Source organism: Bison bison, unplaced genomic scaffold, assembly GCF_000754665.1.
Source record: "Bison bison bison isolate TAMUID 2011002044 unplaced genomic scaffold, Bison_UMD1.0 scf7180017864155, whole genome shotgun sequence".
NCBI lineage: Eukaryota > Metazoa > Chordata > Mammalia > Artiodactyla > Bovidae > Bison > Bison bison.
In genome coordinates this window covers 2847984-2863531 of record NW_011494727.1, presented here as the reverse complement: position 1 = coordinate 2863531, position 15548 = coordinate 2847984, and the positions used below count along the sequence as shown (strand labels likewise).

Sequence of the window (15548 nt, the reverse complement as noted above, 5' to 3'; positions counted from 1 at the left end):
ATTTCTGGCCCACCTTTAGGAGGAGAACCTCGCGTTAGTCTTTCAGTCGTGTCCAACTCTTTTCGACCCTGTAGACTATAGACTGCCAGGCTCCTCCATCCACGGCATTCTCCAGGCAAGAATATTGGAGTGAGCTGCCATTCCCTTCTCCTGGGGATCATCCTGACCCAGGATCAAACCTGGTCTCCTGCATTGCAGGCAGATTCTTTACCATCTGAGCCATCAGGGAAGCCCAGGAGACCAGACTTGTGTAAATTTACTGTTCTCCTGGCTCTTGGTGGCAAATTCTGAGATCCTCTTGGTTTCTGGCCATCCAAAGGACAGAAGCTGGAAGTCTCTGCTGGAATCAGCTCCATTCCAAAGTTGAGCAAGGAATCTCAGACAGGAGAGAAGGAGGGGAAGGATTCCACCCCTCCACAGACACTTAGTCACAGACCTAGCTGGAGAAGCAGGCAGCACCAAAGTTGTATCATTACAGCAAGCAATTTTCTTTTCTTTTTTGGCTGTGCCACGTGGCACATGGGATCTTAATTCCCTACCAGGGAACTAACCTGTGGCCCCTGCAGTGGAAGCTCGGAGTCTTAACCACTGGGTGTCATTGTTTACTTGCTCAGTTGTGCCCATCTCTTTTGCGACTCCATGGAATGCAGCCCACCAAGCTCCTCTGTCCGAGGTATTCTCCAGGCAAGAATACTGGAGTGGGTTGCCATTCCCTTCTCCAGGGGATCTTTCCAACCCAGAGATCAAATCTACATCTCCTGCATTGCAGGTGGGTTCTTTACCACTGAGCCACCTGGGAAGCCCCTTAACTGCAGGACTGCCAAGGAAGCCCCTTTCTTTTGTATTCTCACCTAACTGTGACTACTTAGGCATGTAAAAGCCAAGTTTTCTTTCCCCTTGCAGTGCTTGTTCTTAGACCCTAGATGACCAGGTCAGATTTGTGAGGTTTGGAGTGATGGCCACAGGGGGGCCTGCAGCCTAGGAACCCACCTCTCCCTCTTCCCTAAACAAGGCTGGTGATCTAGGTTTCCTCTCTTGTATCTGCCAAGGGCTTAGGTTGTGAGTCACAGAATCCGACACTGGCTGGTTTTAAGCAAAAAAGGAATTTGGGAGAAAGGCTATCAGGATGCTTCGGCCTCTAAATAGCACAATAATAACAGGACTTCTCATGTTGAATAACAAGAAGCGAAGCAACGGGTGCTCCAGGACTGGTTCGGTGGCTCAGAGGGGTCACGTAGTTCCCAGCCCCCAACATGACCCGATGACCCTCACCTCCTTGTACCTGCACCCTTGTGTGATCCCTCTCATGTTAAGTACTGCTGTGATGTGAAGATGACAGGACACTGCAGAAATGTCAGCAGGTGACTTCTAAGCTATGAAGTCACTGTGGTTTCCACCTTGCTCTGTCCCTTGGACAGCTCACTCTGGAGGAAGCCAGCTGAGGTGGGGTGAAAGTGTTACTCAGTCATGTCCAACACTCTGTGACACTGTGGGGTGTAGCCCCCCCAGGCTCCACTGTCCATGGAATTCTTGAGGCAAGAATACTGGAGTGGGTAGCCATTCCCTTTTCCAGGGGATGTTTCAGACCCAAGGATCAAACCAGAGTCTCCTGCATTGCAGGCAGCCTTACCACCTGAGCCTCCAGGGAAGCCCGTGGTGGGATGAAGACTCAGGCGGCTCTAGGAGAGGCCCATGTACAGAGGAACTGGGGCCTCTAACCAACAGCCTAGGAGGGCGCCATCTTAGAAATGCACCCTCCAGACCTGATCAGGCCTTCAAGGGTCTGCAGCCCCAACCAACAGTCTGACCACAACCTCGTGAGAGATCCAGGCCTGAACCACCAGCTTAGCCACACCGAGCTGGGCCTCGAACTGAAATTTTGCATCTAAGCCTCACAATACCCATGCGCTAGTGTTATTGTTTCCCACAAGCAATGGTAAAGAATCTGCTTGCCAGTGCAGGAGACACAAGAGACGTGGGTTCGGTCCCTGGGTTGGGAAGATCTCCTGGAGAAGGAAATGGCAACCTACTCCAGTATTCTTGTCTGGAGAATGCCATGGACAGAGGACCCTGGCAGGCTACAGTCCAGGGGGTCAGACATGACTGAGCACACACACACACACACACACACAAATATGCACACTGTGTATGGGTTTATTTCTGGGCTTTCTATCTTGTTCCATTGATCTGTATTTCTATTTTTGTGCCAATACTACACTCTTTTGATGACTATAGTTTCGCAATATAGCCTGATGTCAGGGAGACTGATTCCTCCAGCTCTGTTTTTCTCTCTTGGTATTGCTTTGGCTATTTGGAGTCTTTTGTGTTTTCATACAAATTAAAAAAAAATGCTATAGTTCTGTAAAAAATGCCATTGGTAATTTGACAGAGATTGAACTGAATTTGATTGCCTTGGGCAGTATAGTCATTTTGACAATACTGATTCTTCCAATCCAAGAAGGCCAGAGGCATCCCAGAAATGGAGCCTTCAGGCTGCTTGGTGGGGGTGGGTGGGGGGGGACAGGTCTCAGTGCCAAAGCGGTGACCTCTAGGAGAGCTCAGCTGAGGAATTTACCACAGGGCCTCCACCACTGGTGTTCCTGCCCCTGCAGTGGGCCACAGCCGACCCCCACCTCCAGGAGACCCTCCAAAACCTGCAGGTAGGTCTGGTTCATGCTCTAATGGAGTCACTCCTCTGGCCTGGGCCTCACTGCTCATGAAACCTTGTGTGTGCCCTCAAGAATGGAGTCTGTCTCTCTCAGTCCCGTGGAGCTCCTGCACTCAAACCCAGCTGGCCATCAAAGCCAAATGTTCTTGGGGCTCCTCCCCCCAATGCCAGACCCTCAGGTTGGGAGCCTAACATGGGCTCAGAACTCATTCCTGTGGGAGAACCTCTGCAGGTGTGGGATTTGATTACATCATGAAAGTGCTCCTCCTCCCCTGTAATTAAATTGTCTGTGATCATCATTTCTAATGGTGGTGTATTTTATTGTGCTGTGTGTTTAGTCGCTCAGTCGTTTCTGAATCTTGGTGACCCCATGGACTGTAGCCCTCCAGGCTCCTCTGTCCATGGGATTCTCCATGCAGGAATACTGGAGTGGGTTGCCAATCCATCCTCCAGAAGATCTTCCCAGCCAGGGATCAACCTTCCCAACCCAGGTCTCCCACATTTACCATCTGAGCCACCAGGGAAAGGGATTCTGCCGGGCCAAATTCTGAAACTCATCAGGACAAGGAACTCCTTTCTATGTCTGTTCCATTTACTTCCTTCCTGGAATAGGAATGTCTGTAACTATTATCTTGTGTATTAGGCAGTTAGAATAGGAAACAGGAGTTCCAGAGTGGCGGTGGCTAAAAGACAAGGAAGGGAAAAAACCGCAAAAGAATAGAACAAAGGAAGGTCCAAGGACCAGAGTGAGGACCTCAGGTAGAACAAACAACACTCCTGGCCAGCCCAATTTACATAGGGCAGGCCCAGGGGGAGGAAAAAAAACATATAAAAAGAGGAGCCAAAGGGCTCTCTCTCTTCCTCCCTCCCTCCCTTTCTCCCTCCCACACACACGGGCACTCTTCTCTTTGCGTCTTTGGGTCGACATGCCCTCACGCCTCGAGGATGGATTTTCCTGCTATTTTCTAAATAAAATAGAGTTGTAACACGGAGCTGTAACATGGATTTGTCTAAGAACTACAACACGGTCCGTTGGAGACCTGAGAGCTATAACACAGTCTGTCCAAGACCCGAGAGCTGTGACACGCCGAGGGCTTTAATGTCCGTCACTCCACATCTTTGTTGTGACGAGATAGAACCCAGGAGCATACACTCGCCTGACATCTATGGTGCCGTGACTCGGATTTAACCTGGCTGAAGCAACCTCAGCAGGGCCGCAAAGAGGCCAAGCACAGCAGGAGCCAACTCAGCGAAAGCTCCGGCGGTAGAAGCAGAACGCAAAGAAAACCCAGTGCAAGGGAAGTGACAAGAGGCCTATCGTGCTGGAAACCGGAACACCGAAAAACGAACTCAGCAGAAAGCTCACACGGCTCAGTCTCAGATTCCAGAAGACCTCTGATTAAGGTAGGAGGTCCTCGCTCCTATAGCTGGAGGGACATATGCCTAACAAAATCTTAATTCCTTTACAATCTCTCGTTTCTTGTTTCCTCGAACCAGCCCCCACCCCCACCCCCCCAATTGGAGAACAGGTGGGCGGCAGTGGGCGCAACTGAGGGACTCTGGAGAGGCTGCTCTCTGGTATGTCCCAAAGGCACTATCTGCTGAGCCCCAGTAGCTGTTACCCAAGCCGGTGGGGGTTCTTCTGTCCTTACTCTTCTTTGTGCCAAGGATCAGGCCAATGAAATTGTGAGCACCAGATATTTAGATTTTCCAGCAGGCTATGAAGGGGATTCCTTGCCACGTTTTTCCCACTGCTTTTTCGTCCTGTCCTTCAGCTCTCTCCCGAGACTTGAGCCCGGCCAAAAGCAATAGGTAAGAGGTAGATTGCTTAGGATTCAGAGAGAAGCACACTCTACAGGGTGCAAGCCATGGAATGGGGCCTGGCTAGGTTTTGCGCCGGGTAAATTCATATGCTAATGAGTGGGAGGATCAGCGCAGCCATTGGGGAACCACCCACTCCTCTGTCTCCTGACAGTGCCTTAGAGCTGTCCTGCCACCTCTGGGTGTGTCTTTTGGTTTATAGATTGGGGATTAAGGTTTACTTGAATTTGACTTGTCTTGGACCCAACTGATTTTCATCAGTTTACATTATGCGCTTGTGCTATGTCATTCTTTCAAAGGTTGTGCTCTGCCCCCTTCCCTCCTGTTTCATGCTCTTTTCCTGAGCCCCGTCCAGACCCATAATGTTGCCTCTACAATCTTCTGGAGGGACAACCAGAAAATAGATGGCCCTTGGGAGGGAAATGCTCTATAATATCCAACCCCTCTAGATATTCAGCCCTTCATCTTCCATGTTTCCTACAACATATGCAGCACCAGCATCTCTCAGTGGACCCGCTAGGGCGGGCGCCAGGCACACAATGCCTGCTAGAAATCCATCAGCTGGCATCCCTTCAAAGGCAACTGGGCTTCCAGGGATAATGTTTGCCACTTTGGGAGTTAGCCCCGCAGTCCGTTTGGGCCCAAACCCTTACCACCCTTCTCCTAAAGTTACAAACAAACCCTTGGATCAAATCTCCACTCCACTTTTATGGAACATCTGGTCTGTTGCCTCTTAACAAGTTTGCTCTTAAGCCAATTACTAACTCCTATAATCAGGACCCTACCCCCTTGTAGGCAACATTGCTCCACCCAGCCTATTATTAAAATACCTTAATGTCCCTAACAGGGCCAGATAACCCACTCCTTTGTCACTACTTCTGTTATTACCTAAAGTGGGTCTATGACAATGAAATGCTTACCAGGGGAGACACCCTAACCTGGTCTTAAGAAGGACTAGGGGAAGAAATCAGTGACTTACACTCCCTTAGAGTAAGAGAACAAGGCTTATGACTGTTACACTGTTTCCCAGTCTCAGGGCACAGGCTTGGATTGCTTTACATCATGATATCTATTCCCATCTACGGTGGACAAACCAGCAATGAGTTAAGATTACAACCCCTTAATCCTACCCAGCACTGGTCACACTGGAGACCTTGGGGACACCCAACTCCAGTCCGGGGGTCCCAGGAGGTCGACCTGCCTTGACATGCCTAGGGGTCGGTCTTCGAAAGGTTGTCACACCTCAACCTGCTTTGGGATCCGCCAGTCCAGGGGTCCCAGGAGGTCGTCACGCCTCGACCTGACCAGGGACCCAACTCTTGGGAGGCCGACTTGCCTCGACCTGCCCAGAGATTCGATCTTCAGGAGGCTGTCACGCCTTAGCCTGCCTGGAGATCTGCACTCCGACGGGGGGACACCTGGCTTTCAGGTTGCAACAGTACTGGGTAGGATAAGTGTTAGGTAGGTAGAATAGGGAAAAGGAGTCCAAAATGGCGGTGGCTAAAAGACAAGGAAGGTCCGAGGACCAGAGTGAAGACTTCAGGCAGAACAAACAGAACAAACAGCACTCCTGGCTAAGCCCAATTTGCATAGGGCAGGCCCAGGTGGAGGAAAAAACATATAAAAGGAGGAGCCAAAAGCGCTTTCTCACGGACTCTCTCTCCCGCATGCGTGCGCTCTTTTCTTTCTCTCTCTCTCTCTCACTTTCCTGCTATCTTCTAAATAAAATAGAGCTGTAACACTGATTTGCCTAAGAGCTGTAGCACGGTTTGTCCAAGACCCAAGAGCTGTGACGCGCCGAGGGCTTTAATGTCCGTCGCTCCAAATCTTTGTTGCGACAAGACAAAGAACCGCGTGACAATAAGCTTCAAAAAGACTCACCCCTAAGGAAGTCCACCCATGGAAACTGAAGGAGGCCTATTAGTTTTTTTCTTTTTCTCCCTGTCGTGACTGTCTTTTAGATGGAAAATAACCAATCCACTTCCCGGCAGATGCCCTTGAGATGCATCCTTGATAACTGGAAGCTGTCCGATCCTCTAAGGAGAAGTCGCTTAAAATTCTTTTGTGCCACTGCGTGGCCACAGTATCCACTGGGGGACGAGGAACACTGGCCTGAGGATGGGAGTTTAAATTACAATACTATCCTGCAACTAGAATTATTCTGCAAAAGACAAGGGAAATGGACAGAAATCCCTTATATTTTCTTCCAACTAAGAGATATGAAAGAACTCTGTCTTAAGTATGAGATTGTTGAACACCCTAAAAGTGAGCCCACTAGGCAAATGGTGTTAGGCACAGGCAACCAAGAAAAGGAACCCCCTCGTGAAGGCTCACCTCCCACAGCTCCCGAGTTGCCTGGTGCTCCTTCCTTGTATCCAAACGTGCCCCCATATCCAGGAGCACCCCCTCCACAAAAGCCAGCTGGAGTATGTCCCTTAGTTGAAACTGGAGGAGAATTTGGACCAACCTGGGTCCATAAGCCCTTCTCCCTCTTAGAACTAAGACAGATCAAACAAGACCTGGGAAGCTATACAGATGACCTAGGCAAATATATAGATACATTCCAACATATTACCTTGGCCTTTGACTTGACGTGGAAGGACATCATGGTCATATTTAGTCAAACTTTATGTGACCCTGAACATACTAGGGTCTTAAAGGAAGCCCGAAGGTGTGCAACAGGACTTCACACGTCAATCGATAAATACCCAGTAGGGGAAACTGCAGTCCCCTCCTCGGACCCTAATTGGAATTATAATGACCCTGAGCACATCTGGGAAAAAGATCATATTCTAATCTATGTGAAGGCAAGACTGAAAGCAGCCCAACAAAAAGTAATTAGCTGTGCCTGGGTCTCAGCAATAACTCAGGAGCCCAATGAGAACCCCATTGCCTTTCTGGAAAGGCTAAAAGAGGCCCTCCAAAAGTTTACCAATCTGGATTTAGACTCTTACGAGGGACAGGTGATTTTAAAGGACAAATTGGTGTCCCAGTGTGCATCAGCTATCAGAATTAAGTTACAACAGTTACACCAGCAGGACCCTGCTGTCTCTTGAGATGAGATGGTCCAGGCCGCCACCATTTATAACAGAGAACAGGAGAAGGAGGCCCAGGCCCAGGAGAGGGAGAGAAGGAAAAAGACAAGGCATGCCCAGATGCTGGCCGCCCTCCAGGGAAGCCCTATGGCAAACCGCGAGTCCTTGAAGGACAAGGCACGAGGCAAATGCCTAATCTGTAGACAGGCAGAACATTGGGCCAAAGAGTGTCCAAACCGTAACAAGTCTCCTAAAATGGCTTGCCAAAAATGCCATCAACTGGGACATTGGGCGGCACTCTACCCTGGGGACCCAAGAGCCTCAAGGTCAAGTGCCAAGCCTTCCTTCACAATGGTTCAACAGGACTGAAGCGACCCGCTCCAGCCAGCCCGCCTGTCACAGATAACCATCACGGGGCTGGAGCCAAGGGTGCAACTGGATGTGGCAGGTAGGTCTGAGAATTTCTTTGTTGACACGGGGGCTACCTACTCTGTCCTGACCTCCTAATCTGGAGCCTTCTCCTCCCAAGCCTGTACCATTTTGGGTGCTACAGGAAAAACAACTGCTAAAAGATTCACTCAAGCACTTCTTTGTTGCTGGGATGGACAAATATTTTCCCACCGGTTTCTGATGGTCCCTGAGTGTCCTACTCCCTTATTGGGAAGAGATACACTCACTAAACTGGGGAAAAGACTTGTGATGGGAAGCTTTTCAGCCCCTAGAGCCCTACAGCTTCTGATTACTACTGAAGAACCCATTACACCTTCTCCAATAGAGAGGGACCAAAAACTACGGGAAGACAAAATTAACCCCCATGTGTGGGACCAGGGGATTCCTGGACGAGCCCACCAAGCTGAACTGGTCATCGTTGTTCTCCGAGATCCCACTCGGTTTCCTAACCGGAAACAGTATCCTCTCAAAAGAGAGGCTCAGGAGGGACTACAGCCTTTAATAAATAAATTCCTTGCTTGTGGGCTATTGGTCCCCACCAGTTCGCCATGTAACACCCCAATCCTCTCAGTAAAGAAAAAGGATGGAACCTGGCGAATGGTTCAAGATCTCTGGATCATAAATGAAGCTGTAGTCTCCCTCCATCCCACAGTACCCAATCCCTATGTAATTTTGGGAGAAATCCCACCCAGTGCCAAGTGGTTTACAGTCTTGGATCTCAAAGATGCATTTTTTTGCATTAGTTCAGTTCAGTTCAATTGCTCAGTCATATCTGACTCTTTGCGACCTCATGGATCGCAGCATGCCAGGCCTCCCTGTCCATCACCAACTCCCAGAGTTCACCCAAAGTCATGTGCATCGAGTCAATGATGCCATCCAGCCATCTCATCCTCTGTCATCCCCTTTTCCTCCTGCCCCCAACCCCTCCCAGCATTAGGATCTTTTCCAATGAGTCAACTCTTCACATGAGGTGGCCAAAGTATTGGAGTTTCAGCTTCAGCATCAGTCCTTCCAATGAACACCCAGGACAGGTCTCCTTTAGGATGGACTGGTTGGATCTCCTTGCAGTCCAAGGGACTCTCAAGAGTCTTCTCCAACACCACAGTACAAAAGCATCAATTCTTCGGCGCTCAGCTTTCTTCACAGTCCAACTCTCACATCCATACATGACCACATAGCCTTGACTAGACAGACCTTTGTTGGCAAAGTAATGCCTCTGCTTTTCAATATGCTATCTAGGTTGGTCATAACTTTCCTTCCAAGGAGTAAGCGTCTTTTAATTTCATGGCTGCAATCTCCATCTACAGTGATTTTGGAGCCGAGAAAAATAAAGTCTGACACTGTTTCCCCATCTATTTCCCATGAAGTGATGGGACCAGATGCCATGATTTTAATTTTCTGAATGTTGAGCTTTAAGCCAACTTTTTCACTCTCCTCTTTCACTTTCTTTCTTTCTTTTCTTTTTTTTTTTAGCACAGTCCCATGATTCTTTATTTCCTGGGTCTGCGACCCACATCTAATCTGGTCGAGTAACCATAAACATTGCCAAAACGCCCAGAGTACGCCTACGGAAGCCGGCGGTCACTGAGCACCAGAGGAGCCGGGTAGTGTTGCCTGCAGGGAGTTGTAGGCTGACGGCCACAGGCGTTTGCGCAACCTCCTTGAGAGGACTGTGGGATACTGTGCCATGTAGATTGAGCCTGCAACAGCTACTGCAGGACCGTGGTCGGAAAACACAAATCTGACCTTGCTTTCTTGCTTGGAATCATTTGGCGAGGATGAGTTCTCATCACTCAAAGGATAAATTCATAGTCCCAAAGTAACATTGTGTCTTTTTCATCATGATTTAGTACCCGTGGTAGCCTTAACATTTCCTAATTATTCTTCAAGACGATTCTGGATGCTTCCTCCGAGAAAGGGACTTGCTTTGGACTTCTCTTTTCTGTGCTTCCACAGCACTATCTTACAATTCTCTAATATCATATACAATCACGGCTAGGTTTCCAGAGCGCTTACATGGTCGTTCTAGCCTAAACTATTTACCCTCACCAGCTCAGTAATTTTCACACAACAGTTTGAGACAGTTGCTGTCAGTCCCATTCTGCAGATGAGGAAACTCTGGCCTAGAGACGTTCGTTCACTACTCAGGGACAGTCTCCCACTAGACTACGAGTTCCAGGCTGGCACCGAAAGACCAGATATTTGCTTTTCCGCGGGCCACGCCCTGGGGCAGGGTCTGGTGACGACACTGCGTCCCATGGTGCTTTGCCCGCCAGCGCTGCCATTGGCCCGGCCAGTCGGCTCCCTTCCAAAAGTGAGGCGCCCTGTGGTTGCCTGGCCCCCCGGGCCCAGACGGAGACCAGGTCTGCGACTGGAAGGCTCTGGCCAGTGCGGGGAAGACGCTACGGTCAGTCACGGTTCCTGGGCGACAGCGACCTCCGCAGGCACGCCAGCACCCGCCAGGTGAGGAGAGCACCCAGGTCCGCGTCAGCTGTCGAGCCGCTCCACGCCCCTTGGTGCCCGAGTCCGCGACCCGGCCCTCCCAGGGGATAGTCACCGCGTCCCAGCAGAACCCATCCGCGAAGAAGAAAGACCAAAAGGGGAAGAACATCCAGGTGGTGGTGAGATGCACGCAGGGCGAGCTTGCAGGGTTCCGAGCCCTGGGCTTTGCTGCAGGGCTTCTTCCTGTGCTGTCCGAGGAGAGGGATTTTGTCTGCAATTTTCTGAAGGAACCAGACCTTCCTGTTTCATAGTTCCCTGCGTTCTAAAATTTTCTTCAGAAATGTACACTCCATTTTTTTCACGAGTTGCAGCAAGATCCCGTTTCAGACACTCTAACTCTTCTGTATATTCCTTAATCAGAGCTTTCTTGGTGAGTTTCTGGTTAATTGAGTATGAGTTTCTGGTTAATTGAGGCTTATTGAGTATGTTCTTTGCTCTATGAGAGCAATGTACTCAGAGTTTCCAATGTACTCAGAGTTTCCTCCAGATTGAGAGATGCAGGAGAAACTTTTGCAATGATAAGATGTTCTTGTACGTCCCCCAAGAGAGTCCTGGAGGATTCTAGTCAGGTTAGATTCTCGATAAGGAACATGAGGTGTTCTTTCTACAAGAGCAGTAATAACCCTTCCCAGAGTCAACAGGGACTGACTGATATTTCCAGCTTCCCGAGCTCTCTTGTCGACTGCTCCAGAACGGCCAATGTTCTTCTCACTGCCTGCAAGATCAACCAAGTTCAACTTTCCAATTTTAACAAGCTCCTCTCCATCAACTGTGGTTTCTTTCATAGGTATTGTAACAGAGAAAACTGAGTGGGATCGACTAGAGCAGGCGTTCATCAAAGTTGCTCGGCTGTCTTTTTGCTGCCCCCTTCTCCAAAATTTGATAGACTTCATCCTTGTTGTGTACTGTAATTTCTTCTAAACCTTTGATTATCACTCCCCTCTTGTTATGGGTATCATCAAACATCTGCAGCCTCTCAGAAACATCAGAAGACGGATTAAGGAGATCAAAGAGCTCTTCATTATAGATTTCCAATAGTGTTGGAATGCCCAACAACTGAAAATTCAGTACCATTATCAGTAAGTTTCTCAAAGATGTGATGAAGAGTACGTGGAATTATACCAGCCAAAGGATCCTCCTCCCAAGTATACTCTTCTTTAGGGAGCTTTCACCTTCCATTGTAAAGGTTTTGCCTGTGCCAGTTTGGCCATATGCAAAAATAGTGCAATTATAGCCCATAATAACTTCATCCAGAACTGGACAAACAACACTTCTGTAAACGTCAATTTGTTTAGTATTTGCTCCAAAAATCATATCAAAAGTGTGTGTTTTCCTTGAGCTTTTGTCCACCAGTCCTCCAGTTTGAACACTAACTTCCTTCCGAACACTAACATTCTACTACCGAAGGGGCATTAGCTTTCCGCTCTGTCAAATTAAATGGTCTGCATCTCACCACCACCTGGACGCTCCTCCCCGCTTCATCCCTACCCCCGCAGATGAATTCAGCTGAGACGCCATGACCGTCCCCCAAGAAGGCCGGGCCACGGACCCAGGCGCCGTGGGGCGCGGAGCGGCCAGGCGCAGACCGGGCGCCTGTGGAAATCGCCATCGCCCAGGAACCGCGACTGACCGCAGCGTCTGCCTCGCACCAACCTGAGCCCTCCAGCCACAAACCCAGCCCCCGCTCCAAGCCCAGGAAACCGAGCAACCACTCTCAAAAAGGAGCCGACTGGCTGGGCAAACGGTAGCGCCGACCCTCTTTCACTTTCAACAAGTGGCTTTTTAGTTCCTCTTCACTTTCTGCCATAAGGGTGGTGTCATCTGTATATGTGAGGTTATTGATATTATCCCAATATCTTTTTGCCTTTGAGTGGGAGGCCCCAGGAGAAAAACACCAACAGATGACTTGGACAGTATTACCTCAGGGGTTTGGAGATAACCCCAACTTGTTTGGACAGGCCCTCAGCCAGGATCTCCTAGATTTGGACCTGGGACCTAATGGGAAAATATTACGTAGATGACCTACTAATCTGCTCTCCAGATGAGAAAAATGCCCAACAACATGCAATTCAGGTTCTAAACTTTTTGGCAGAAAGGGGATATAAAGTCTCCCACGCTAAGGAACAGATGGTTGAGACAAAGGTCACTTACCTGGGAGTTCAGATTACACACGGGTCCAGGAGGCTGTCCTCTGATCAGGTACAAGGAATCCTCCAGTTGTCCTCTCCCATGACTCGAAAACAATTGCGAGCTTTCCTGGGGCTAACTGGGTATTGTAGAATCTGGATACCCAACTATGGTCTAATTGCCCAACCCTTATATGAAAGCTTAAACAGATGGGTTGATTCAATCCCACTGATGTGGTGAACTCCTCAAAAGAAGGCAGAGGCTACAATAAAACAGGCCTTAACTCGGGCACCTGCCTTGAGGTTGCCAGACCCAGAAAAAGCATTCCAACTTTGTCCATGAAAGAGAGGGAATAGCCTTGGGAGTGTTAACTCAAAGGTTGGGATCTGAGCCCCAGCCTGTAGCTTACTTATCCAAGAGGCTCGATCCAACTGCCCAAGGCTGCCTCCCCATCCCCCACCCCCCAACCCCCCGCCTTCTAAATCTTGCAGCTATTGCAGTCATGATAGAAGATGCTTTAAAACTCTCCTTTGGGGGCAAACTAACTATTTTTACCAGCCACCAAGTAAAACAACTCCTAAATGGGAGAGGCCATCTGATCAAAGAATCCTCAGATATCAAGTAATGCTGATGGAAAATCCGGGCCTCACTATATCCCCGTGTGAGGTTCTTAACCCAGCCACCCTCCTGCCAACCCTCTGAGGGCTCTCTCCCCTTTCACTCTTGTCTAGAAACCTTGGACCACTGAACAAAACCCCAAGAGGGATTATCGGAAGATCCTCTGACCAATCCTGAGGAAATCTGGTACACTGATGGAAGCAGCTTTGTCTTGGATAGAAAAAGAAGAGCCCAGGTATGCAGTAGTCTCCAATTTTGAGATCATAGAGGCTAAGCCTCTGCCACCAGGTACTTCAGCCCAATCACCTGAGCTCATAGCCCTGACTCAAGCTTTAGAGCTGGGAAAAGGAAAAAGAGTAGCCATTTACACTGACTCCAAGTCTGCCTTTCTGGTGCTACGTGCACATGCCGCCATGTGGAAAGAAAGGGGCCACTTGACCACCTGAGGGTCCCCAATCAAATATGGTGATCAAATTCCTAGATTCTTGGAGGCAGTCCATATGCCCACTGAGGTTTCAGTCTCCCACTGTAAAGGATGCCGAAAAGGGAGCACAGAAATGGCACGAGGGAACCAAGCAGCTGATCAGGCAGCTAAGAGAGCAACATTACAGAACAATGACCTAATAGGGCTTGCCATCCTAGTTCCACAGACTAATTTGCCAGAAACTCCTTCATATATTGAAGGTGAGACTCTTAAAGCTAAGAGTGGGGGCTTTCAAGAAGATCATATGGGGTGGTTCCAAAAGGAGGGACTCCCTTTTCTGCCTGGGAACCTCCAATAGAAGTTGGTTAACTCCTTACATGCCACCACTCATTTAGGGGAAAAGGCCCTCCAAAGATTACTAGAAAGATTCTTCAGAGGAACAGGCCTCCAAACAACTATAAGGAAAGTTGTCTCCTCTTGTCCCACTTGCCAATTAAACAACCCCCAAGGAGCTCGAAGACCCCAGCTGGCCTAGCCCGTCCAACGACATGGGGCCTACCCAGGAGAGGACTGGCAGATGGACTTCACCCAGATGCCAGTTTCTCAAGGGTATAAATACCTATTAGTCATGATAGATACATTCACAGGATGGATTGAAGGCTTTTCCACCTGGACTGAGAAGGCTGAGGAGGTGGTAAAAAAAACTGCTCCATGAAATCATTCCAAGATTTGGTCTTCCCAGGTCATTACAAAGTGACAATGGGACATCATTTACTTCTAAGGTCACCCAAGGAGTCTCTAAAGCATTGGGCATTCCTTATTATCTCCATTGTGCCTGGAGGCCTCAGGAGGTCTTCAGGAAAAGTAGAAAGAGCCAACCAATTCTTAAAATCAGCGATAACGAGGAGACCTCCGCACCTGTATTGCCCCTAAGGAACAGGTTGGTCTTAGTCCTTATGAGATGCTATATGGGAGAGCTTTTGTTTATGTCAATGACCTCTTCCTAGATTCAGAGGTTCAGACCCTCCAGTCTTATACCATGGCCATTGGGCAATTCCAACAGGATATACGCTTGTGGGGTATGAACCAGGACCCAAAAGATTCTAAGGGGTCACCACTATATGCTCCAGGGACTCAAGTCCTAATTAAAGTCTGGAAAGATGGGTCCCCAAAGGCTCAATTCCAGCCCACATGGAAGGGCCCCTACCCTGTAATACTTTCTACCCCCACAGCAGTCAAGGTACCAGGATATGACTCCTGGATTCACTGCTCACTAGTAAAGCCATGGAAGAAAACAGAAGAGGACACTCAATACACCTGTGAGCCCTGGGAGAGCTCAGATACCTATTCAGGACTACAGATGAGTGCCATTCTAGTGAACACCCCCAAAATCTGGTTTCTGGGGATAAGATTTCTCAGGATAGCTCTATAGAGCCAACACAGCTTGGCAGGGATTGTACTCCAAAACAGACAGGAGATAGATACTCTGATCCCTGAACAGGGAGGGACTTGAGCCATCCTGGCGATGGGAATTTGGAGTTGGCTAATGCGATTCATGGGGTCGCAAAGAGTCGGACACAACTGAGCGACTGAACTGAACTGAACTGAATGCCCCTACTAGTCCTTGTTATCAGAGAAGGCAATGGCAGCCCACTCCAGTACTCTTGCCTGGAGAATCCCACGGATGGAGGAGCCTGGTGGGCTGCAGTCCATGGGGTCGCTAAGAGTCGCACAACTGAGCGACTTCACTTTCACTTTTCACTTTCATGCATTGGAGAAGGGGATGGCAACCCACTCCAGTGTTCTTGCCTGGAGAATCCCAGGGACAGGGGAGCCTGGTGGGCTGCCGTCTATGCAGTTGCATAGAGTCAGACACATCTGAAGCGACTTAGCAGCAGCAGCA

General features: G+C 49.1%; 1 pseudogene; it reads right to left on the bottom strand.

Moving 5' to 3' along the window:
* Nucleotides 1-10382: 10382 nt before the first annotated feature.
* On the bottom strand, nucleotides 10383-11994 carry LOC104989463 (annotated as a pseudogene).
* Between the last annotated feature and the right edge of the window lie 3554 nt (nucleotides 11995-15548).